This window comes from Triticum aestivum, chromosome 3B, assembly GCF_018294505.1.
Source record: "Triticum aestivum cultivar Chinese Spring chromosome 3B, IWGSC CS RefSeq v2.1, whole genome shotgun sequence".
Taxonomy (NCBI): domain Eukaryota; kingdom Viridiplantae; phylum Streptophyta; class Magnoliopsida; order Poales; family Poaceae; genus Triticum; species Triticum aestivum.
The window spans coordinates 591,504,674-591,526,663 of record NC_057801.1 but is presented as its reverse complement, the minus strand read 5'-3'; the positions used below and the strand labels follow the sequence as shown (position 1 = coordinate 591,526,663).

The 21,990-nt window shown below is 43.9% G+C and overlaps 1 long non-coding RNA gene across 1 annotated transcript; it reads right to left on the bottom strand.

Annotated features, from left to right (window-relative positions):
* Window positions 1-1,457: 1,457 nt before the first annotated feature.
* On the bottom strand, window positions 1,458-4,304 carry LOC123065822 (uncharacterized). Its single transcript, XR_006431145.1, has 2 exons — window positions 2,369-4,304; window positions 1,458-1,772 (listed from the first exon to the last, which is right to left on the bottom strand). It is a non-coding gene; the product is annotated as an uncharacterized lncRNA (long non-coding RNA).
* Window positions 4,305-21,990: the final 17,686 nt, after the last annotated feature.

Here is a 21,990-nt window from a genome sequence, read left to right as displayed (position 1 = left end):
CTGCTCCGAATTGGACTAGGAGGGGGGCGTCGCCCCCCTCTTTCCTTCCCCCTCTCCCCCTTCCTTTCCCCCTCCTAGTAGGAGTAGGAAAGGGGGAGTCCTACTCCTACTAGGAGGAGGACTCCTCCTCCTTGGTGCGCCCCAAGGGGCCAGCCAGCCTCCCCCTTGCTCCTTTATATACGGGGGCAGGGGGGCACCCTAGGACACACAAGTTGATCTACGGATCGTTCCTTAGCCGTCTGCGGTGCCCCCCTCCACCATATTCCACCTCGGTCATATCGTTGCAGAGTTTAGGCGAAGCCCTGCGCCGGTAGAGCATCATCATCATCACCACGCCGTCGTGCTGACGGAACTCATCCCCGAAGCTTTGCTGGATCGGAGCCCGGGGATCGTCATCGAGCTGAATGTGTGCTGAACTCGGAGGTGCCGTACGTTCGGTACTTGGATCGGTCGGATCGTGAAGACGTACGACTACATCAACCGCGTTGTCATAACGCTTTCGCTTACGGTCTACAAGGGTACGTGGACAACACTCTCCCCTCTCGTTGCTATGCCATCACCATGATCTTGTGTGTACGTAGGAATTTTTTTGAAATTACTACGTTCCCAACAGTGGCATCCGAGCCTGGTTTTATGCGTTGATGTTATATGCACGAGTAGAACACAAGTGAGTTGTGGGCGATACAAGTCATACTGCTTACCAGCATGTCATACTTTGGTTCGGCGGTATTGTGAGATGAAGCGGCCCGGACCGACATTACGCGTACGCTTACGCGAGACTGGTTTCACCGTTACGAGCACTTGTGCTTAAAGGTGGCTGGCGGGTGTCTGTCTCTCTCACTTTAGCTGAATCGAGTGTGGCTACGCCCGGTCCTTGCGAAGGTTAAAACACCACTAACTTGACGAACTATCGTTGTGGTTTTGATGCGTAGGTAAGAACGGTTCTTGCTAAGCCCGTAGCAGCCACGTAAAATTTGCAACAACAAAGTAGAGGACGTCTAACTTGTTTTTGCAGGGCATGTTGTGATGTGATATGGTCAAGACGTGATGCTATATTTTATTGTATCACTACAACAGGAACCCCCCTACAACAACACATCGATGCGTTGCCAAATGTCCATATAAGCGTTGGTAAGACCTACACCAACGGATTTGTATGCGTTGCCGTTGGTGGCGTTGCAAAGGTCTACAACAACACATATGCATGCGTTAGTAACTGATGTCTATAAGCGTTGCAAGGTAACAACGTATAAACTAGAGCTTAACAACACTACATATCCGTTGGTGGTTACCCTACACAATTGGATTTCAAATGGGGAAAATAAACCATTGCAACTCTTAAATGAACTGCTACATAGATTATTAGGCCAATGTTGCTACTGTACAGGAGATGCAATATTGTAATAAAGGCCTCATATATTAAACCAACAATGTTGCTTTACAAAGGACACCATCCGAAGAATACATGATATCTATATTTATGTGCTTTGTTCTAAGTATTGCCCATCAGAATGAACTGATGATTACAAATTCTACCTTCAACTTGTACACATGTTTTTAACAAGAACATGTGCACTGTACAAAGAAACAAATCGAAGCATCATTGCAGAAAACAAAAAGCTAAGCTCATCACATGAGCATCTAGACTAATATGTTCAACCTTCATTCACTAAAACCAAGAATAAACAGTTTCTCTTCGCATCCATAACTCCACATCCTGAAGATAGTTCCTGCCAGTTCTAGCTAAAATAAATTGCACAATCTTCATCTTTCTGTGAGCAATGAAGGAAAGACGAGCAGTTCAGTATACCACTTTGGATAATAAATAAGTTCTGGGCGAATTTAAAGTGCAAGCTACCAACCAAGATATCTTAGCACCAGCTTTTTACGTAACAACTTAGTAACATCTGTTCTTATCATATCCTTTTCTTAGAAATAAAAGCTCTAGAATTATCACAGCAGTAGGCTAAAATCAAGACTGGCCTCAGTTTGTATATCTTGCACTCTAGGATCATGTAATATAATGTTCTGTTTAGCTTATGAACCTGATAACATAAAGGGATTTGTACAGTAGGTAAATTAGTAGCTTCCATGCATGGTAAGTTAGGCAAACACGTTAATGTATTTTCTCACTTAGGAACAAATAACTGCTATCATATGGAGCTTTGTGCTGACTTAAACAAGTTCACATGCATCATATATTTGAAAATACACTTAACAAGTCCTGGAACATAAAACTTGTGGTTGCTCTGTTATGTGTACCGTTGCATGCTTCTCTTGAACAAAGAGATTAATGGAGTCTGATACATCATAACTTGTAGAAAAAAAATCTAAATTAGAAAAGGCTCCAGGTGACTTTTAAACTTACCTTTTCATCGGTTTGTACTTCAAAAGTCAGAGCGTAAGAATAGGCAGAGGCATAGAGCTGTTGTTACAATTAATTAACCTACAATCGTCTGCATCAATAGTTAAGATCCTTCAGAAAGAAAACAGATTACTAGTGCAAACACGAACTAACACTTACGCAAATTACAATACGACGTTACCTCCAGTGACATTATTTTTCTTCAGAGACATCACACTTGAAATAATCTAGGAAGAGTTGGACGTGACTAATCAATCGTTTATAAGATGATACCAAATACATGGGATAAACGTGTTGGGAGAGAGATCGATCTAAATGAACAATTAGCATGGCATATGAAGATGGGATACATATACACACGCCAGCGCACACACACACAAAGAGATAAGGGATGGATGAACACCACACCTACATGATGTCATTGATGTGCTGCCATCATCACTGGTCCTATTTATCTTCCCAGGTTGCAGCACTCATGCAAATTTCCAATCTGATTATCTCAAGTAGCTTTGTATTCTTTAATATTTCCTGTAAACCTGCAAGATCATGTTCACGAAGTAACGACGTCTAATTCAAATACTACTGAGAATTAAAGATTTAGTGTGGCATCTCGCGAAGCATTCTTGTTGTGATGCATCCTTCTGATCTACAAAAGATTGCAATTCATCATAACATGCAAATAAATACAAAGGTTTCAGTACTTAGAAGTACCTAAAGTTAAACAAAATAGTTCAAATGAATCAAATGTACCTACATACTTTCGCATGCTGGCAAGTGTGAGATGTCTAGACTATGATTTATATACCTTCTTAATGTGTTGTTTTGTATACTCATGCCTAATATATTCCTGTTGCCTCCTTGACAACGAATGTTTTTGTAAAAGAAGTGAATAATTAATTAATTAATTAATCAATAACCCCTGTTTCCACATAGAACTAGATTCTCTCCTTATAAGCCACGGAAGATGCAAGCATTGATGATATCCCAACAAGACTGTTGAATAGTCATCCGAGGCAAATAGTTATTTTGTTTTGGAGTATAATCTAGCACTCCAGAGTACGGTAGACATTTACGCAAATATATACGGATAGTATATGTGAAAACACCATTATGGTCTGCACAACTAAAGTAGATGATCACCAGCAAAAACATTCACAACAATAGGATCAGGTTTCCTCCAACAAAAAGAGTGGGTCACCATCATAACTTAAGTACAGTAGTATAAATATTCGTTGACCAATTGAAGTGGAAGTGGACAAACATGTTGACAAATCTCGTACCTAATTGTTCCACCCATGTCACAAGTCGAAGTTCAGAGAAGCTGGAGCACCAAATCCCAATGTAATTATAGAGGCCACCATTTCGTTAAATTAGGCAGAACTCATTATTGGGGATAAGAGAAATACACGTTCTTTTTTTTTGAGGTGAGAAATACACGTTCTTGACGGATATGAATCTAGGTGAGTGGTTGGTATGACACATGCGACCATGGAAGCCTCCATAGGAGAGAGTGCCCGCAGTTGATGCTGTATACAGCCGCGATCTACGATGCCACGACTACAAGCCCTAGTAGCCACGCCACAAAGTTTCCGCAAAAAAAAAAGCCACGCCACAAAGGATCAGAGAGGGTAATAGCAGAGGGGAGGAGTGCCTCACTGAAACATCAATGTTGGAGTCGAGATAGACGAGGCGGGGCGGCACCGTCGAGCCCCTGGAGAAGGCCGCACGCGGAGACACGGCTGTTGGTGAGCCGACAAACCGGAGGAGCACGAACAGCGCCGGTGCTGCAAGGACACGTGCAGGGGCGCAGAGGCCGTCGCGGTGGCCGAGCATCGGAGGATTCTCAGGGGGGGAGGGGGCGGAGCAAGGCCTAATGGGAGGTGGCGACGGCAGGATGATGGCAATGGAGCTCGGGTGAGAGAGGAATCAGGAGATAGGGGGAGATGGCCAGATGGGATAGAAATTTTTTTTTTTAAGGATAAGGTGGAGGTGGGTACACGAAGTTTAGTTTTTTTTCCTTGGGGAGGGAATGGGGGTGGTTAACGCTAAGTGGGGAGGTGGGGGTTGAACTAAACAACGCTTATGCTATTTTCGTTGCTGCATATGTGTTGTTATATGGGGTTTTTTGTTGTAGTGTATGAGATGATCATGTTTTGTAACCGAAGTTATCGGCAACTGGCAGGAGCCATATGGTTGTCGCTTTATTGTATGAAATGCAAACGCCCTGTAATTGCTTTACTTTATCACTAAGCGGTAGCGATAGTCGTAGAAGCAATAGATGGCGTAACGACAACGATGCTACGATGGAGATCAAGGTGTCGTGCCGGTGACGATGGTGATCACGATGGTGCTTCGAAGATGGAGATCACAAGCACAAGATGATGATGGCCATATCATATCACTTATATTGATTGCATGTGATGTTTATCCTTTATGCATCTTATCTTGCTTTGATTGACGGTAGCATTTTAAGATGATCTCTCACTAATTATCAAGAAGTGTTCTCCCTGAGTATGCACCGTTGTGAAAGTTCTTCGTGCTGAGGCACCACGTGATGATCGGGTGTGATAGGCTCTACGTTCAAATACAACGGGTGCAAAACAGTTGCACACGCGGAATACTCGGGTTAAACTTGACGAGCCTAGCATATACAATATGACCTCGGAACACGGAGACCGAAAGGTCGAGCGTGAATCATATAGTAGATATGATCAACATAATGATGTTCACCATTGAAACTACTCCATTTCACGTGATGATCGGACATGGTTTAGTTGATTTGGATCACGTGATCACTTAGATGACTAGAGAGATGTTTGTCTAAGTGGGAGTTCTTAAGTAATATGATTAATTGAACTTAAATTTATCATGAACTTAGTACCTGATAGTATTTTGCTTGTCTATGTTTGTTGTAGATAGATGGCTCGTGTTGTTGTTCCGTTGAATTTTAATGCGTTCCTTGAGAAAGCAAAGTTGAAAGATGATGGTAGCAATTACACGGAATAGGTCCGTAACCTGAGGATTATCCTCATTGCTGCACAGAAGAATTATGTCCTGGAAGCACCGCTGGGTGCCAGGCCTGCTGCTGATGCAACTGACGACGTTAAGAACGTCTGGCAGAGCAAAGCTGATGACTACTCGATAGTTCAATGTGCCATGCTTTACGGCTTAGAACCGGGTCTTCAACGACGTTTTGAACGTCATGGGGCATATGAGATGTTCCAGGAGTTGAAGTTAATATTTCAAGCAAATGCCCGGATTGAGAGATATGAAGTCTCCAATAAGTTCTATAGCTGCAAGATGGAAGAGAATAGTTCTGTCAGTGAACACATACTCAAAATGTCTGGGTATAATAATCACTTGATTCAACTGGGAGTTAATCTTCCTGATGATAGTGTCATTGACAGAATTCTCCAATCACTGCCACCAAGCTACAAGAGCTTCGTGATGAACTATAATATGCAAGGGATGGACAAGACTATTCCCGAGCTCTTCGCAATGCTAAAAGCTATGGAGGTAGAAATCAAGAAGGAGCATCAAGTGTTGATGGTTAACAAGACCACCAGTTTCAAGAAAAAGGGCAACGAGAAGAAGAAGGGGAACTTCAAGAAGAACAGCAAACAAGTTGCTGCTCAAGAGAAGAAACCCAAGTCTGGACCAAAGCCTGAAACTGAGTGCTTCTACTGCAAGAAGACTTGGAACTGGAAGCGGAACTACGCCAAGTATTTGGCGGATAAGAAGGATGGCAAAGTGAACAAAGGGACTACGGATTAAGCGAAGATTGGCTAAGGACGAGGTGACGATGCGCGTGGGAAATGGTTCCAAAGTCGATGTGATCGCGGTCGGCATGCTACCTCTACATCTACCATCGGGATTAGTTTTAGACCTAAATAATTGTTATTTGGTGCCAGCGTTAAGCATGAACATTATATCTGGATCTTGTTTGATGCGAGACGGTTATTCATTTAAATCAGAGAATAATGGTTGTTCTATTTATATGAGTAATATATTTTATGGTCATGCACCCTTGAAGAGTGGTCTATTTTTATTGAATCTCGATAGTAGTGATACACATATTCAGTGTTGAAACCAAAAGATGCAGAGTTGATAATGATAGTGCAACTTATTTATGGCACTGCCGTTTAGGTCATATCGGTGTAAAGCGCATGAAGAAACTCCATACTAATGGGCTTTTAGAATCACTTGATTATGAATCACTTGGTACTTGTAAACCGTGCCTTATGGGCAAGATGACTAAAACGCCGTTCTCCGGAACTATGGAGCGAGCAACTGATTTGTTGGAAATCATACATACTGATGTTTGTGGGCCAATGAATGTTGAAGCTCGCAGCGGGTATCGTTATTTTCTCACCTTCACAGATGACTTGAGCAGATATGGGTATATGTACTTGATGAAACACAAGTCTGAAAAATTTGAAAAGTTCAAAGAATTTCAGAGTGAAGTGGAAAATCATCGTAACAAGAAAATAAAGTATCTACGATCTAATCGTGGAGGAGAATATTTGAGTTACGAGTTTGGTTACATTTGAAACAATGCGGAATAGTTTCACAACTCACGCCACCCGGAACACCACAATGAAATGGTGTGTCCGAACGTCGTAATCGTACTTTACTAGATATGGTGCGATCTATGATGTCTCTTACTGATTTACCGCTATCATTTTGGGGTTATGCTTTAGAGACGACCGCATTCACGTTAAATAGGGCACCATCAAAATCCGTTGAGACGACGCCTTATGAACTGTGGTTTGGCAAGAAACCAAAGTTGTCGTTTCTTAAAGTTTGGGGCTGCGATGCTTATGTGAAGAAACTTCAACCAGATAAGCTCGAACCTAAATCGGAGAAATGTGTCTTCATAGGATACCCAAAAGAGACCATTGGGTACACCTTTTATCACATATCTGAGGGCAAGATTTTTATTGCTAAAATCGGATCCTTTCTAGAGAAGGAGTTTCTCTCGAAAGAAGTGAGTGGGAGGAAAGTAGAACTTGATGAGATAATTGTATCTACTCCCTTGTTGGAAAGTAGTTCATCACAAGAACCGGTTCCTGTGACAACTACACCAATTAGTGAGGAAGCTAATGATATTGATCATGAAACTTCACATCAAGTTTCTACTGAACCTCGTAGGTCTACCAGAGTAAGATCCGCACTAGAGTGGTACGGTAATCCTATTCTGGAAGTCATGTTACTTGACCATGATGAACCTACGAACTATGAGGAAGCGATGATGAGCCCAGATTCCGTAAAATGGCTAGAGGCCATGAAATCTGAGATGGGATCCATGTATGAGAACAAAGTATGGACTTTGGTTGACTTGCCCGATGATCGGCAAGCCATTGAGAATAAATGGATCTTTAAGAAGAAGACTGACGCTGATGGTAATGTAACTGTCTATAAAGCTCGACTTGTTGCGAAAGGTTTTCGACAAGTTCAAGGGGTTGACTACGATGAGACTTTGTCACCCGTAGCGATGCTTAAGTCTGTCCGAATCATGTTAGCTATTGCTGCATTTCATGATTATGAAATCTAGCAAATGGATGTAAAAACTGCATTCTTGAATGGATTTCTGAAAGAAGAGTTGTATATGATGCAGCCAGAAGGTTTTGTTGATCCAAAAGGTGCTAACAAAGTGTGCAAGCTCCAGCGATCCATTTATGGACTGGTGCAAGCATCTCGGAGTTGGAATAAACGCTTTGATAGTGTGATCAAAGCATATGGTTTTATACAGACTTTTGGAGAAGTCTGTATTTACAAGAAAGTGAGTGGGAGCTCTGTAGCATTTCTGATATTATATGTAGATGACATATTATTAATTGGAAATGATATAGAATTTGTGGATAGCATAAAGGGATACTTGAATAAAAGTTTTTCAATGAAAGATCTAGGTGAAGCTGCTTACATATTGGGCATCAAGATCTATAGAGATAGATCAAGATGCTTAATAGGACTTTCACAAAGCACATACCTTGATAAAATTTTGAAAAAGTTCAAAATGGATCAGGCAAAGAAAGGGTTCTTGCCCGTGCTTCAAGGTGTGAAGTTGAGTCAAACTCAATGCCCGACCACAGCAAAAGATAGAGAAAAAATGAAAGATATTCCCTATGCTTCAGCCATAGGCTCTATCATGTATGCAATGCTGTGTACCAGACCTGACGTATGCTTAGCAATAAGTTTGGCAGGGAGGTACCAAAGTAATCCAGGAGTGGATCACTGGACAGCGGTCAAGAACATACTGAAATACCTGAAAAGGACTAAGGATATGTTTCTCGTATATGGAGGTGACAAAGAGCTAGTCGTACATGGTTACGTCGATGCAAGCTTTGACACTGATCCGGACGATTCTAAATCGCAAACCGGATATGTGTTTTTATTAAACGGTGGAGCTGTAAGTTGGTGCGGTTCTAAACAAAGCGTCGTGGCGGGATCTACATGTGAAGCGGAGTACATAGCTGCTTCGGAAGCAGCAAATGAAGGAGTCTGGATGAAGGAGTTCATTTCCGATCTAGGTGTCATACCTAGTGCATCGGGACCAATGAAGATCTTCTGTGACAATACTGGTGCAATTGCTTTGGCAAAGGAATCCAGATTTCACAAGAGGACCAAGCACATCAAGAGACGCTTCAATTCCATCCGGGACCAAGTCCAAGTGGGAGACATAGAAATTTGCAAGATACATACGGATCTGAATGTTGCAGGCCCATTGACTAAGCCTCTCTCACGAGCAAACCATGATCAACACCAAGACTCCATGGGTGTTAGAATCATTACTATGTAATCTAGATTATTGACTCTAGTGCAAGTGGGAGACTGAAGGAAATATGCCCTAGAGGCAATAATAAAGTTATTATTTATTTCCTCATATCATGATAAATGTTTATTATTCATGCTAGAATTGTATTAACTGGAAACATGATACATGTGTGAATACATAAGACAAACATATAGTCAACTAGTATGCCTCTACTTGACTAGCTCATTAATCAAAGATGGTTATGTTTCCTAACCATAGACATGTGTTGTCATTTGATTAATGGGATCACATCATTAGGAGAATGATGTGATTGACATGACCCATTCCGTTAGCCTAGCACTTGATCGTTTAGTATATTGCTATTGCTTTCTTCATGACTTATACATGTTCCTGTAACTATGAGATTATGCAACTCCCGTTTACCGGAGGAACACTTTGGGTACTACCAAACGTCACAACGTAACTGGGTGATTATAAAGGAGTACTACAGGTGTCTCCGAAGGTACATGTTGAGTTGGCGTATTTCGAGATTAGGTTTTGTCACTCCGATTGTCGGAGAGGTATCTCTGGGCCCTCTCGGTAATGCACATCACTATAAGCCTTGCAAGCAATGTGACCAATGAGTTGGTTACGGGATGATGCATTACGTAACGAGTAAAGAGACTTGCCGGTAACGAGATTGAACTAGGTATTGGATACCGACGATCAAATCTCGGGCAAGTAACATACCGATGACAAAGGGAACAACGTATGTTGTTATGCGGTTTAACCGATAAAGATCTTCGTAGAATATGTAGGAACCAATATGGGCATCCAGGTCCCGCTATTGGTTATTGACCGAGAATAGTTCTAGGTCATGTCTACATAGTTCTTGAACCCGTAGGGTCCGCACGCTTAACGTTACGATGACAGTTTTATTATGAGTTTATAAGTTTTGATGTACCGAAGTTTTTTCGGAGTCCCGGATGTGATCAGGGACATGATGAGGAGTCTCGAAATGGTCGAGACATAAAGATTGATATATTGGACGACTATATTCGGACACCGGAAGTGTTCCGGGTGATTTCGGAGAAAACCGGAGTGCTAGAGGGTTACCGGAACCCCCCCCCCCCCCCGGGAGAGTTAATGGGCCACATGGGCTTTGGTGGGAAGAGAGAGGGACAGACAGGGTGGGCCGCGCGCCCCCTCTCCCTCTGGTCCGAATTGGACTAGGAGGGGGGGGGGCGGCGCCCCTCTCTTTCCTTCCCCCTCTCCCCCTTCCTTTCCCCCTCCTAGTAGGAGTAGGACTCCCCCTTTCCTACTCCTACTAGGAGGAGGACTCCTCCTCCTGGGCGCGCCCCAAGGGGCCGGCCGGCCTCCCCCCTTGCTCCTTTATATACGGGGGCAGGGGGGCACCCTAGGACACACAAGTTGATCTACGGATCGTTCCTTAGCCGTGTGCGGTGCCCCCCTCCACCATATTCCACCTCGGTCATATCGTTGCAGAGTTTAGGCGAAGCCCTGCGCCGGTAGAGCATCATCATCGTCACAACGCCGTCGTGCTGATGGAACTCATCCCCGAAGCTTTGCTGGATCGGAGCCCGGGGATCGTCATCGAGCTGAACGTGTGCTGAACTCGGAGGTGCCGTACGTTCGGTACTTGGATCGGTCAGATCGTGAAGACGTACGACTACATCAACCGCATTGTCATAACGCTTCCGCTTACGGTCTACAAGGGTACGTGGACAACACTCTCCCCTCTCGTTGCTATGCCATCACCATGATCTTGCGTGTACGTAGGAATTTTTTTGAAATTACTACGTTCCCAACAGATGGTAGCGGCATCTTCACTAGGAAGGCCGGCAAATTGATCTTTCATAACAAGATTTAGTAAAGTAGTATTGATTTCACAAGACTCAACATCATTAAGAGGAGCAATCAGAGTACTAAGGAAATCATTATTATTGGTATTGGAGAAATCACACAATTTGGTATTATCTTGCGCCATGGCGACAAGTAATCCAACACACAAGCAAACAGAAAAAGGCAAGCGAAAGAGAGAGAGAGAAAGAGAGAGAGAGAGAGAGTATTGGGAAAGAAGGGCAAATAAAACGGCAAGGGTGAAGTGGGGGAGAGGAGAACGAGAGGCAAATGGTAAATAATTTAAATGCGAGGGAGATGAGTTTGCGATGGGTACTTGGTATGTCTTGACTTGAGCGAAGACCTCCCAGGCAACGGCGCCAGGAATCCTTCTTGCTACGTCTTGAGCTTGCGTTGGTTTTCCTTGAAGAGAAAGGGTGATGCAGCAATAGTAGCGCAAGTATTTCCCTCAGTTTTTGAGAATCAAGGTATCAATCCAGTAGGAGGCTCCTCAAAAGTCCCACGCATCTACACAAACAAACAAAGAACTCACAACCAACGCAATAAAGGGGTTGTCAATCCCTTCACGGCCACTTGCGAAAGTGAGATCTGATAGAGATAATATGATAAGATAAATATATTTTTGGTATTTTATAATATAGATTGGAAAAGTAAAGATGCAAATAAAAGTAGATGGAAAACTTATATGGTAAAAGATAGACCCGAGGGCCATAGGTTTCACTAGTGGCTTCTCTCAAGATAGCATAAGTATTACGGTGGGTGAACAAATTACTGTCGAGCAATTGATAGAAAAGTGAATAATTATGAGATTATCTAGGCATGATCATGTATATAGGCATCACGCCCCTGACAAGTAGACCGACTCCTGCCTGCATCTACTACTATTACTCCACACATCGACCGCTATCTAGCATGCATCTAGAGTATTAAGTTCATAAGAATAGAGTAACGCATTAAGAAAGATGACATGATGTAGAGGGATAAACTCATGCAATATGATATAAACCCCATCTTTTTATCCTCGATGGCAACAATACAATACGTGCCTTGCAACCCCTATTGTCACTGGGTAAGGACACCGCAATATTGAACCCAAAGCTAAGCACTTCTCCCATTGCAAGAAAAATCAATCTAGTAAGCCAAACCAAACTGATAATTCGAAGAGACTTGCAAAGATAACTTAATCACACATAAAAGAATTCACAAGAGATTCAAATATTTCTCATAGATAAACTTGATCATAAACCCACAATTCATCGGACCTCGACAAACACACCGTAAAAAGAGTTACATCGAATATATCTCCACAAGAGAGGGGGAGAACATGGTATTGAGATCCAAAAAGAGAGAAGAAGCCATCTAGCTAATAACTATGGACCCGAAGGTCTGTGGTAAACTACTCACAACTCATCAGAGAGACTATAGTGTTGATGTAGAAGCCCTCCATGGTCGATTCCCCCTCCGGCGAAGCACCGGCGAAGGCTCCAAGATGGGATCTCGCGGATACAGAAGGTTACGGCGGTGGAAATTGTTTTTTGTTGGCTCCCTGGATGTTTTCGGGGTACGTGGGTATATATAGGAGGAAGAAGTTGGTCAGTGGCTGACGGTGTCCTGGACTAGGGGGTACTCACCACGTCGTCTCCTGATCAGTTGGATTGGGCCGAGGACCCCCATGGCCATATACTTATGGGCCAGTTCGGACAACCCCTGTTGCATACAAGGAAGACTCCACAAGACTTGGCGCTCAAGACAAGGACTCTCCTAAACCCTAGGCCTCCGGTGTCTTATATAAACCGAGGCCAGGCTAGTCAATAGACAATCTCATTCATGACTACGATCTCGTGGTAGACACATGTACTCTGTACTACACCCATATGAATACAATTAAAAGCAGCATGTAGGGTATTATCTCATCAATAGAGCCCGGAGCTGGGTAAAACCCCGTGTCCATGTTACCATCGCTCCAAGACGCCTAGCTTAGGACCCCTACTACGAGATACGCCGGATATTGAACCGACATTGGTGCTTTCATTGAGAGCCTGCTAGGTGTCGTCACGTTGTGATGGATCTTCAATAGACGCCAAATCAGGTGTTATAGTTTCTGTTTGTTTTGTTTTACACAAATCAATTCTTTTGCAAAAAATATCGCTATCGTTCCGTGTGATATTTTCCACAGATCGAGTTTGCCTCCGCGTGTAGAAGCTATCCAGAGAAAGGCGTGTCGGGGTATACGGATGACAGACGGTGATGCACGTGTGGAGAGCAGCGGCGGCGGGAGGCACGGCGGCCGAACCCTGTGCTGCCTCCTGGCTACCCGATCGGCGGCAGTCCCGTACGCTGGATGGGCGGTAGCACATGGACCCGCTATAAAATAAAAACCCACCCGCGTACTAGTACTATTACTAGAGCTGCCTGTGCCATGCAGTTACAAGCCGAAGACATTCCTGCAAGGGCGGCGGCGTACAGGGAAGATTCCATCTTTCCTTCCTCTGCTTTGTTATTTACCATATTTAATTATATCCTTGAAGGAAGGCTACAACTTTGGCTTGATCATGCGTGTACTTTCCACGTATAGCCTGTACATTACTTCCTACTCAATTAATGTGTGCTGATTTTTTTTTGAGCTTTAATGTGTGCTAATTGTTTAGTCCATCAGCTAAAAAAAAGAGATGAAGGGCCGATCTAACTTCCGGCCACCCCTCCACGTGAGGTTGGGAATTGGAACCGGTACTATTTGTGAGCGTCCAAAGCAGTTAAGTTGTACATGCTGCCTTAGGTGCAAATTTGGAGGTCCGCTTGATCTCCATGCAAACACGGTACCGGTCGTTCTCCTCGGATTTCAACGGCCTCGCGCTACCTACCGAATATCAGGTTGTATTTTTTTTCCTAAATTACATGTGTTGTATATATTTTTACACAGAATATATTTTTTGCCGGTTTGCATGGTTTTTTCCGTGCAGATTTTCCTAAATTATAATTCGGTCCGCCGTCGGGAGACTGATGCGACGGTCCGGTCGGTTTCAGTCTGGCTAGTTTTGGCGCAGCCCTGCTTCATCCAAAGTTCGATGAACACTGCATTTGCGATTCAGTCTACTATGCAAATTGGAATCACTTTACGGTCGCATCACGTTGTCATCATCATCGTCTAGTGGACCTTTGACACACGTAATCAACTTCGGTTGCGTCACACGGCCAACTCTATGGGCCGATGTTGTCGTCCTGCCTGCATCGATCAAGTTGTGGTGTCGCCTCAAGCGCGCGTCCCTGTGTCAACATCTCCGCGGCAACTCTGTCGGGACGACCTTGGCGCTCAGGCCATATTTCTTTAATTATTTACTTTACTTAAATTCATTAAGTAAAGGATTATATATATATATATATATATATATTATTACCTCTGGCTTGCACTATTTTATCTGTGCAGGCAATTGACTTAGATCGGGCCGCACTATCCCCTCCGTGAGGTGTCCTCGTCGCCCACCTCCATCGACCGAATTGTGTCGTTGCCTTGGAGCACTGCCCTATGTTGGCAACTCCGCATCGTCGCTTCATCAACCTACTCGGCCGAAGATTCCAGTGTCACCCGGTGACCTGCTCCATCACCTCGGCTAGACTGGGGGCTTCAACTCTTCGGAGTGCCGAGCTCTTCGCTCGGCCACATCGGGCTTGGGGGCTGAGACCTTGTCCCGCACCAAGCTTGGACCGCGTCATCAATGCCGAACACATTAACCAGTTAAGTCGCTTTCATGCTCAAAAACTTTCAGTTTTAAATTTTCTTCGGCCAAGCATTATACTTTTCTTGTTTGTGACAAACTTCCTTGTCCAAACTTTGTTTGTGACACACAAATTCAAATACCCCGTTTACTTGGGGGCTCCCTTGCTGGAGCTTTTCCTCTTGCATATGATTATACTTGTATAGCTTCGTTCCTTGTTCGTGTATTACGCCACAATATGCACCATATTGACCTAAGTGATTTGCAAGCTGGGTTGCCTTGCTCCTATGTTTACCCCTACGTTCCCGATTGTTCGGCTAGGGAGTAAAGGGAGCACCTCTATGATTGTCACGATCGGGTCACCCGAGCCGGACCTCAGACTGGGTGAAGCCGAAAGCTAGTGCTCTTACTGTTTTCAATAATGGTCGGCGCACAACGGAACTCATGAGTACAAAAAATCTATTGCACAAGTCTCATAGTGAGCAACCGAAGAAAGGTATCGGTGGGGGTACTATTTTCTTCGAAGATGCTTCTTACACTTCATCGGTAATATAGCATAAGTTCCCTGAGCGTGCTTTGTCTGTTACAGCCTTATGGCCTAATTGCCTGGTTATCGGAAACACCATCGATATTCTTGACAGGTGGAGTACATAACACCTTTCGGCCCTTGGCTGAAGAGGGAGAAGCCGATGGTCGGTTAAGACGCGTTCAAAGTTCGGGTGAACACATATATGATATAAGTACTTCGGTACATACAATCATTATACATAAAATTCTTTTACCCAAGTCACTCGGGGGCTCTTAAATTTATGTGAGCTGTTTTATAATAAGTGTTCTTCTTCTTAGTCATTGCAAAGTCTTTTTTCTATCACTCCTTTTTTTGACGCGAGTGTGCAGTCAATAGCCGGGGAGCCTAATTTCTCTCTCAAAGCCGCTAAAGTTTGCTAACTGGCCTAACGAGAAGTACTCCAGCTTCGGGATAGGAGGTTGAAGCCGTAGGCTGACCCGCTTGAAGTCGTGAGATAGGATGTGTCATGTTAAAGCACGACAGAAGCACAATTTTTTTCTAAGACCAATTTTTTGATTGGCACCGAACAATTCATCTAGTTCGAACGTCGAGTTTTTACTGACGTTTTTTGGTTTTCCAATCCTATGGCACTTTTCAACTGTTTGTGTGTTTTCTGCATAAGTCTCGACGTGCAACGCCAGACACCTTGAGAGATTCGGCAAAAATTCTCGGATATTGCTATATATGCATCAGTTTCGAATTGTGTCTTCGGTCAATAGTTGGGTTGCCCGGCTCCTGTGCTTGCCTCCTATGTTCCGCTTTGTTCGGCTAAGTATGCAAAGGGAGAACCACTGTGATTGTGCGTCCAGCTCGCATGGTTAAGCACCGCAGTGGAGAAAGCCGAAAACTGACTGTCACAATAAGCGTAAACTGGTCGGCGGTTCGATGACTATATTAAATGATGGGCCGTTCATAACATTGGCCAAAGTGTTTACGGCTTGACCTCGGCTGTCGCCGAACACTAACCGGGGGGATACTTGCTGGCCTCCCAACTTTAAGCTCCTATGACTAAGTGAAAGTTATAAAGCCCGCATATCTGATTGCCTCGTTTCCGCCAACACAACCGCTTTCGGGCACCAAGACATGGGCTAAGGGTTGTTTTGTTATTTCGGAAACACCCTGCATAGCATCTACAAGGGGGTAGAAGCCGACGATGGGACACTTTCAGATTATAAATGGTCGCAACGGAAGTAAAAATTTGGGTTCATTTAGACCACATAGTTTGGAAGCTTTCCCCGAACTAAATCCTAAGTATTTTCCTCCCAGGTTGATCGGAGCTGAGGTTTCATGATCATGCTTAGCATGACAACCCAAAGAAAGGAACCGATAGCGGGACTATTTTCTTTGGATGATGTTTCTTATGTTAAACAATAAATATAACATGTCTCTCTGCGTACCTTTGTTTATAAAACGGTATGGCCAGATTGCCTTGTTTGCCATAAATCTTTATAAAGTAGAACAAACACCCCTCGGCTACTGACTGAGGAGGTTGAAGCCAATGGTCAGTCAACAAAGTTTTGTACAATGCGGATCTGAGCATTAATGATGTAAAGTACTTGGATACATAGAGTCATTACATATAATTTGTGATTTTACTATTGATATTGATCCTTAATTCGGCCACCCGTGCCCACATTAAGGCTCGGGGGCTACTGGGCTTCGTGCTTATCATTTACAAATATTAAAGGGGTACATCAATCTCCTGATCTGGTGTTGCCACCCGACCAGTGTCTCGGGGGCTACTGCATTGACAATCCAATGCAGAAAATTTAAGGCGCAATGTAGTTTTCGAGGAGATTATTATCCTCGGGTTGGTCGGCCGCACCCAACCTGAGTCTCGAGGACTTTGCCCATCGTGTTTCTATTCCTAAGTATGATGCCGAGCTGGGAATTGATCCTCAGGCTGATTTTATGAATCAACCTGAGTCTCAGGGGCTACTAGGGTCAGCGGTTTGATTTTTTCCTTCAGGTGCATCTCGGATATTAGGCCAACACGCACCTTGAGGGATACTGGCTATGCATCTCGGCAAAGATTACATTGCATAATTCGGAATTAAATTCATAAAAATCAGCCCATGGCCGAGGTGGTGCACCACCTCGGATACAGTCCGGCGTTGGTGCTCAACTATAATAGACACCCCGAAAGCAGTCTGGCATAAAGCTCGGACGCCAGTGGATGGCTCCGTAGAGGGCCTTTCTGGCATTCATCTCAGCTAGACTCCTTCAACTTTTTTGAACCAAGGTGATCTATGACACCTCGAATATAGTCTGGCGTTGGAGCTTGGACATAGTCCGGCATTGGAGCTTGGATATAGTCCGGCGTTGGAGCTTGGACATAGTCCAACGTTGGAGCTTGGACATAGTCCGGCGTTGGAGCTCGGATACATTCCGGCGTTGGAGCTCGGAATCGGTCCGGCGTTGGTGCTCGGCTGCTAAAGATACCTCGAATGCAGTCCGGCGTTGGAGCTCAGACGCAAGAGGACGTTGCCGCTCGGGAAGAACTTCAAACCTGAGGTATGGCATAAAAGTAACAAGGCATTGATAAAGGCCGGAAACTTAAAGGGGCTCCTCGGATACCTGACGTGTAAACTCTTCGGAGTCACCTCAGCGATCCTCAAGATCAAAGATGAGAAGATTTGTTGAACCAGTTTTCAAGACCAACGACCGAAGGTGAAGAATAGTTCGAAAGGATCGAGGCGCGTCCCCAACTTGAAGGCCGGTTCAGGGGGCTACTGACGGTGTCCTGGACTAGGGGATACTCACCACGTCGTCTCCCGGTCAGTTGGATTGGGCCGAGGACCCCCATGGCCGTATACTCATGGGCCAGTTCGGACAACCCCTGCCACATACAAGGAAGACTCCACAAGACTTGGCGCCCAAGACAAGGACTCTCCTAAACCCTAGGCCTCCGGTGTCTTATATACACCGAGGCCAGGCTAGTCAATAGACAATCTCATTCATGACACAATCTCGTGGTAGACACATGTACTCTGTACTACACCCATATGAATACAATCAAAAGCAGCATGTAGGGTATTATCTCATCAAGAGAGCCCGAAGCTGGGTAAAACCCCGTTTCCATGTTACCATCGCTCCAAGATGCCTAGTTTAGGACCCTACTACGATATACGCCGGATATTGAACCGACAGTGGCCGCCCGAGGGGCCCACGAGATAGGGGGCGCGCCCTCCACCCTAGTGGCCGCCTCGATCGCTTCTTTACTTGCACTCCAAGTCCTTTGGATCACGTTCGTTCCAAAAATCATGCTCCCGAAGGTTTCATTCCATTTGGACTCCGTTTGATATTCCTTTTCTTCAAAATACTGAAATAGGCAAAAAACAGCAATACAGGTTGGGCCTCCGGTTAGTAGGTTAGTCCCAAAAATGATATAAATGTAATAAAGCCCATAAACATCCAAAAGGGGTAATATAATAGCATGGAACAATAAAAAATTATAGATACGTTGGAGACGTATCAGTCAACTGAATGTTCCTAAATTAGTTTCGAAAATGCATGTTCGCCGCTCGGGTGTGTATCTCTACAGGGTGCCCATGGTGGGCCGGCCCACCCTGGGATTTTGGGTCGTCCCAGGCCCCGATTCCCCTATGTTCTGTTGCGCGCTTCCGATCTCTACTGGCCCCAGCCGCCTGCCTCGCCGGCGACTTGCCGTCCCCGGACGACTTGACTCTAGGAGGAGACGCCGGACTAATAGGAGGCCAGGAGCCGCTCGCCCAACAGCGTCACCGCTGCCTGGGCGCGCCGCCGTGCCTACCTTCCCAGTCTGTTCAGGGCTCAGGCATGCAGCACCCACCAAGCCCACCCGATTTATCCTGAGATACATCCTCAACACTCAGCAGCCACTCCTCATCACCCATTTTCTAATTGATTCATTACTCATTAGGCAGGACTGTCATTAGGGTTTGTTGTGTGCTAAGTGCTACCTACACTTAATGGTTCAGATGTATTTCGGTAATCTTTAGTACCTCTAAAGTTCACAGGGTTTTCAAAATTCTGACCCTCGGAACAGACACTAGTCATTTTGGATTGTTGGTCATAGTGACATTAACCCAGATTACTACTACAAGCCAAGTTTGTTGACAATTTTACTTGTCTTTCTTACTCATTCATTATAATATCCAATTATTCACGTCGATTAGTTGCAAACAATAAATGCTAGACAAACTTCTTCATTCAAATTTTGGACGGTCTCTTACTGCAGTTACAATTCTGCATACTTGTCCTAGTAAGCTCACAAGTAAATGATTGATTCACTAGATCTATGCTTGCCTTGTCATATTTGTTGTCAATATTCTTTTAGGGTGGACCACCCTGTTTCTAAATACTGGAACCGTAGACATGAGTGAATAGTATTTCTCTATGTGATCTTTTCCATCATGTGTGGGCAACGAACACTGCATTGTATAGAAACAAAGTGTCATTTCCAGCTTTTACATCGGTTTCGATCTTTTACATGGAATGCAATCTGCCTACTTGCTTTGTGTCGCACTACCAGCACTCCACCCTTGAAGCTAAACATTATGCCACTCATAATTGCTTAGTTTATTTGTTTAAATGCGAATTTCATATGATTCTAATGTTCCTACTTCAATTTTGAAATGTGTGCCTGCCTATTATAGAGACATAAGGGGTTTGTATTTCTGTGTGTGGTCTGGTCAGCATGGTTGGGGGGTGAACTTTGCATATGCAGGGGTTTATAGGGAGTCACTCTTCAAGTTGAATCCCCAATGCATTCCATAGATAATCTGACTACTTTTTATGTTTTCATGAATCTCGGATTCTGAACAGCATCATAATGATTATGAGTTTGCGCGCATGAAAAGAATAAAGCAGAACAATGCCATGGCTGTCAAACTTGGCATTAAGGGACTGAAATCAAGTCTGGATGCAATGCAATGCAAACGCTCTCCACCTACAGATTCATGCTCGGAATATGATCCTAACAGTGATTCTAAGATAGAGGGAGACCTAAGTTTATGTAGCTCCCTAGTGGAGGAGTCAGAGGAAGATGCCCTATCTTATTCACCCATCAAGGTACTTGCTGTAACTTTCCAAGGTTACATTGTTCGCACATATCTTGCAACTGATGCTTTGCATTGCTTCTACTTTGTTGAACTACCATTAGCTTAGTTTACACATCGTGTATGTGAATACGCCCTGCCTATCCATTTTCAGTACATATTCCATCTGTCATCATACCATATTTATCCATTCAAATGTTGTTCTTGTGTATCAGACGTTCAAAAGGAAGAGGGCGATTGCTGATCATGGAGGAGCACATGCAAAGTATTTGGAAAAGGTAGTGGCACCTGATAAATCAAATAGCCCATTAGGTGTAGTTGCAATATCACCTGACCCACAAAACACCCCAACTCTAGCAGACTCTAGCCCTACTACACTGGTCATTTCTAATGCCCCAACTCAGCAGACCCCAACTGCAGCAAATAGTATGATTATGCCAGTTGACATAGCACCAGCTGTACGATGCAAAAAACCCCATTCCAGCAAAGAGTACACCAAATCCAGTTGCCAAATCCCTTTTCGAACCAGAGAGATCCCCAATTGCAGCAAATAGGACCCCTATTCCATTTCTTCCCAGTTTAGAAGACGAAGCTTATGTTGTTGTCAGGAACTTTATGCGCATCTTTCCTTCATGGAAAGATTATACCTCAGACACAGAACAATTTCCAGTCTTCCTCCACAACTTACGCGTAAGTAATGTACTAATGTTATTCATGGTCATTACTACATATGTTTCTGCTGACAGAAGACACAAGATTTCATTCTTTTAAATAGACAAGGAGCAAACTGGATTGTGATGACGAGCAAGGGTTGGTTGCGCTTTTCAAGCACTCGTTGATGAAGTATCGTTCCTACCCGAGGCAAGCGCACTTCGATGGCAAGCCTCTGAATGAAATTTCTGTAAAGTCTCCGGTGCTACATTTATCCGACGGTGACTAGAATAATCTTGTTACACATTGGTCTCGCCTGCAGCGTAAGGTACTATCTATGATATCACATCACAATTTGAACTACATTTCTGCATTTGCCTTAATGTCTCACTTGTACGAAAACTGTTAGCAGAAGAACATTCGTTCTCAAGGGACCACAGAATCTCGCAACTATACTGCACACTCCATTGCTCTTGTGAGTACCTCTTGCCCTGTATGACCATACTTACTTTCACAGCTGTTTGATTATGTAGCATCACTGCACATGTTAGCCTCGTAATTGTCTATTTGGTGGACATTATAAGATACGTATGGACTCTTACATAAATTTAGAACGAACCTAGTGCTTTTGAAGAGGTTTAGCTTTGCAGTCCTGTTGTAAGGACTGAACGTGGTCTATCACTGTACTTACATTAACAGCTACTCCCTCCGTCTCATAATATAAGAATGTTTTGTACAGCACACCAGTATTCAAAACACTCTTGTATTATGGGAAGAGGGATTGGTTCATTTTGTAGCATTCTACATCTTATCTCTCTCGCCCACCATTTACTAAAAAAGATCAGATCTATATTTAATCTTACCAACAAGTAGAATACACAAACAATGCTTGTGCAGAAGTGTAGCCCATTGCTCTTGTCAGTACATTTTGTCCTGTAATGCTTGTACTTTCAGGGATTGGTAGTTGATTATGTAGCATCAATCTGCATCTTATCTTCATTATCCTCTATCCCTTCCAG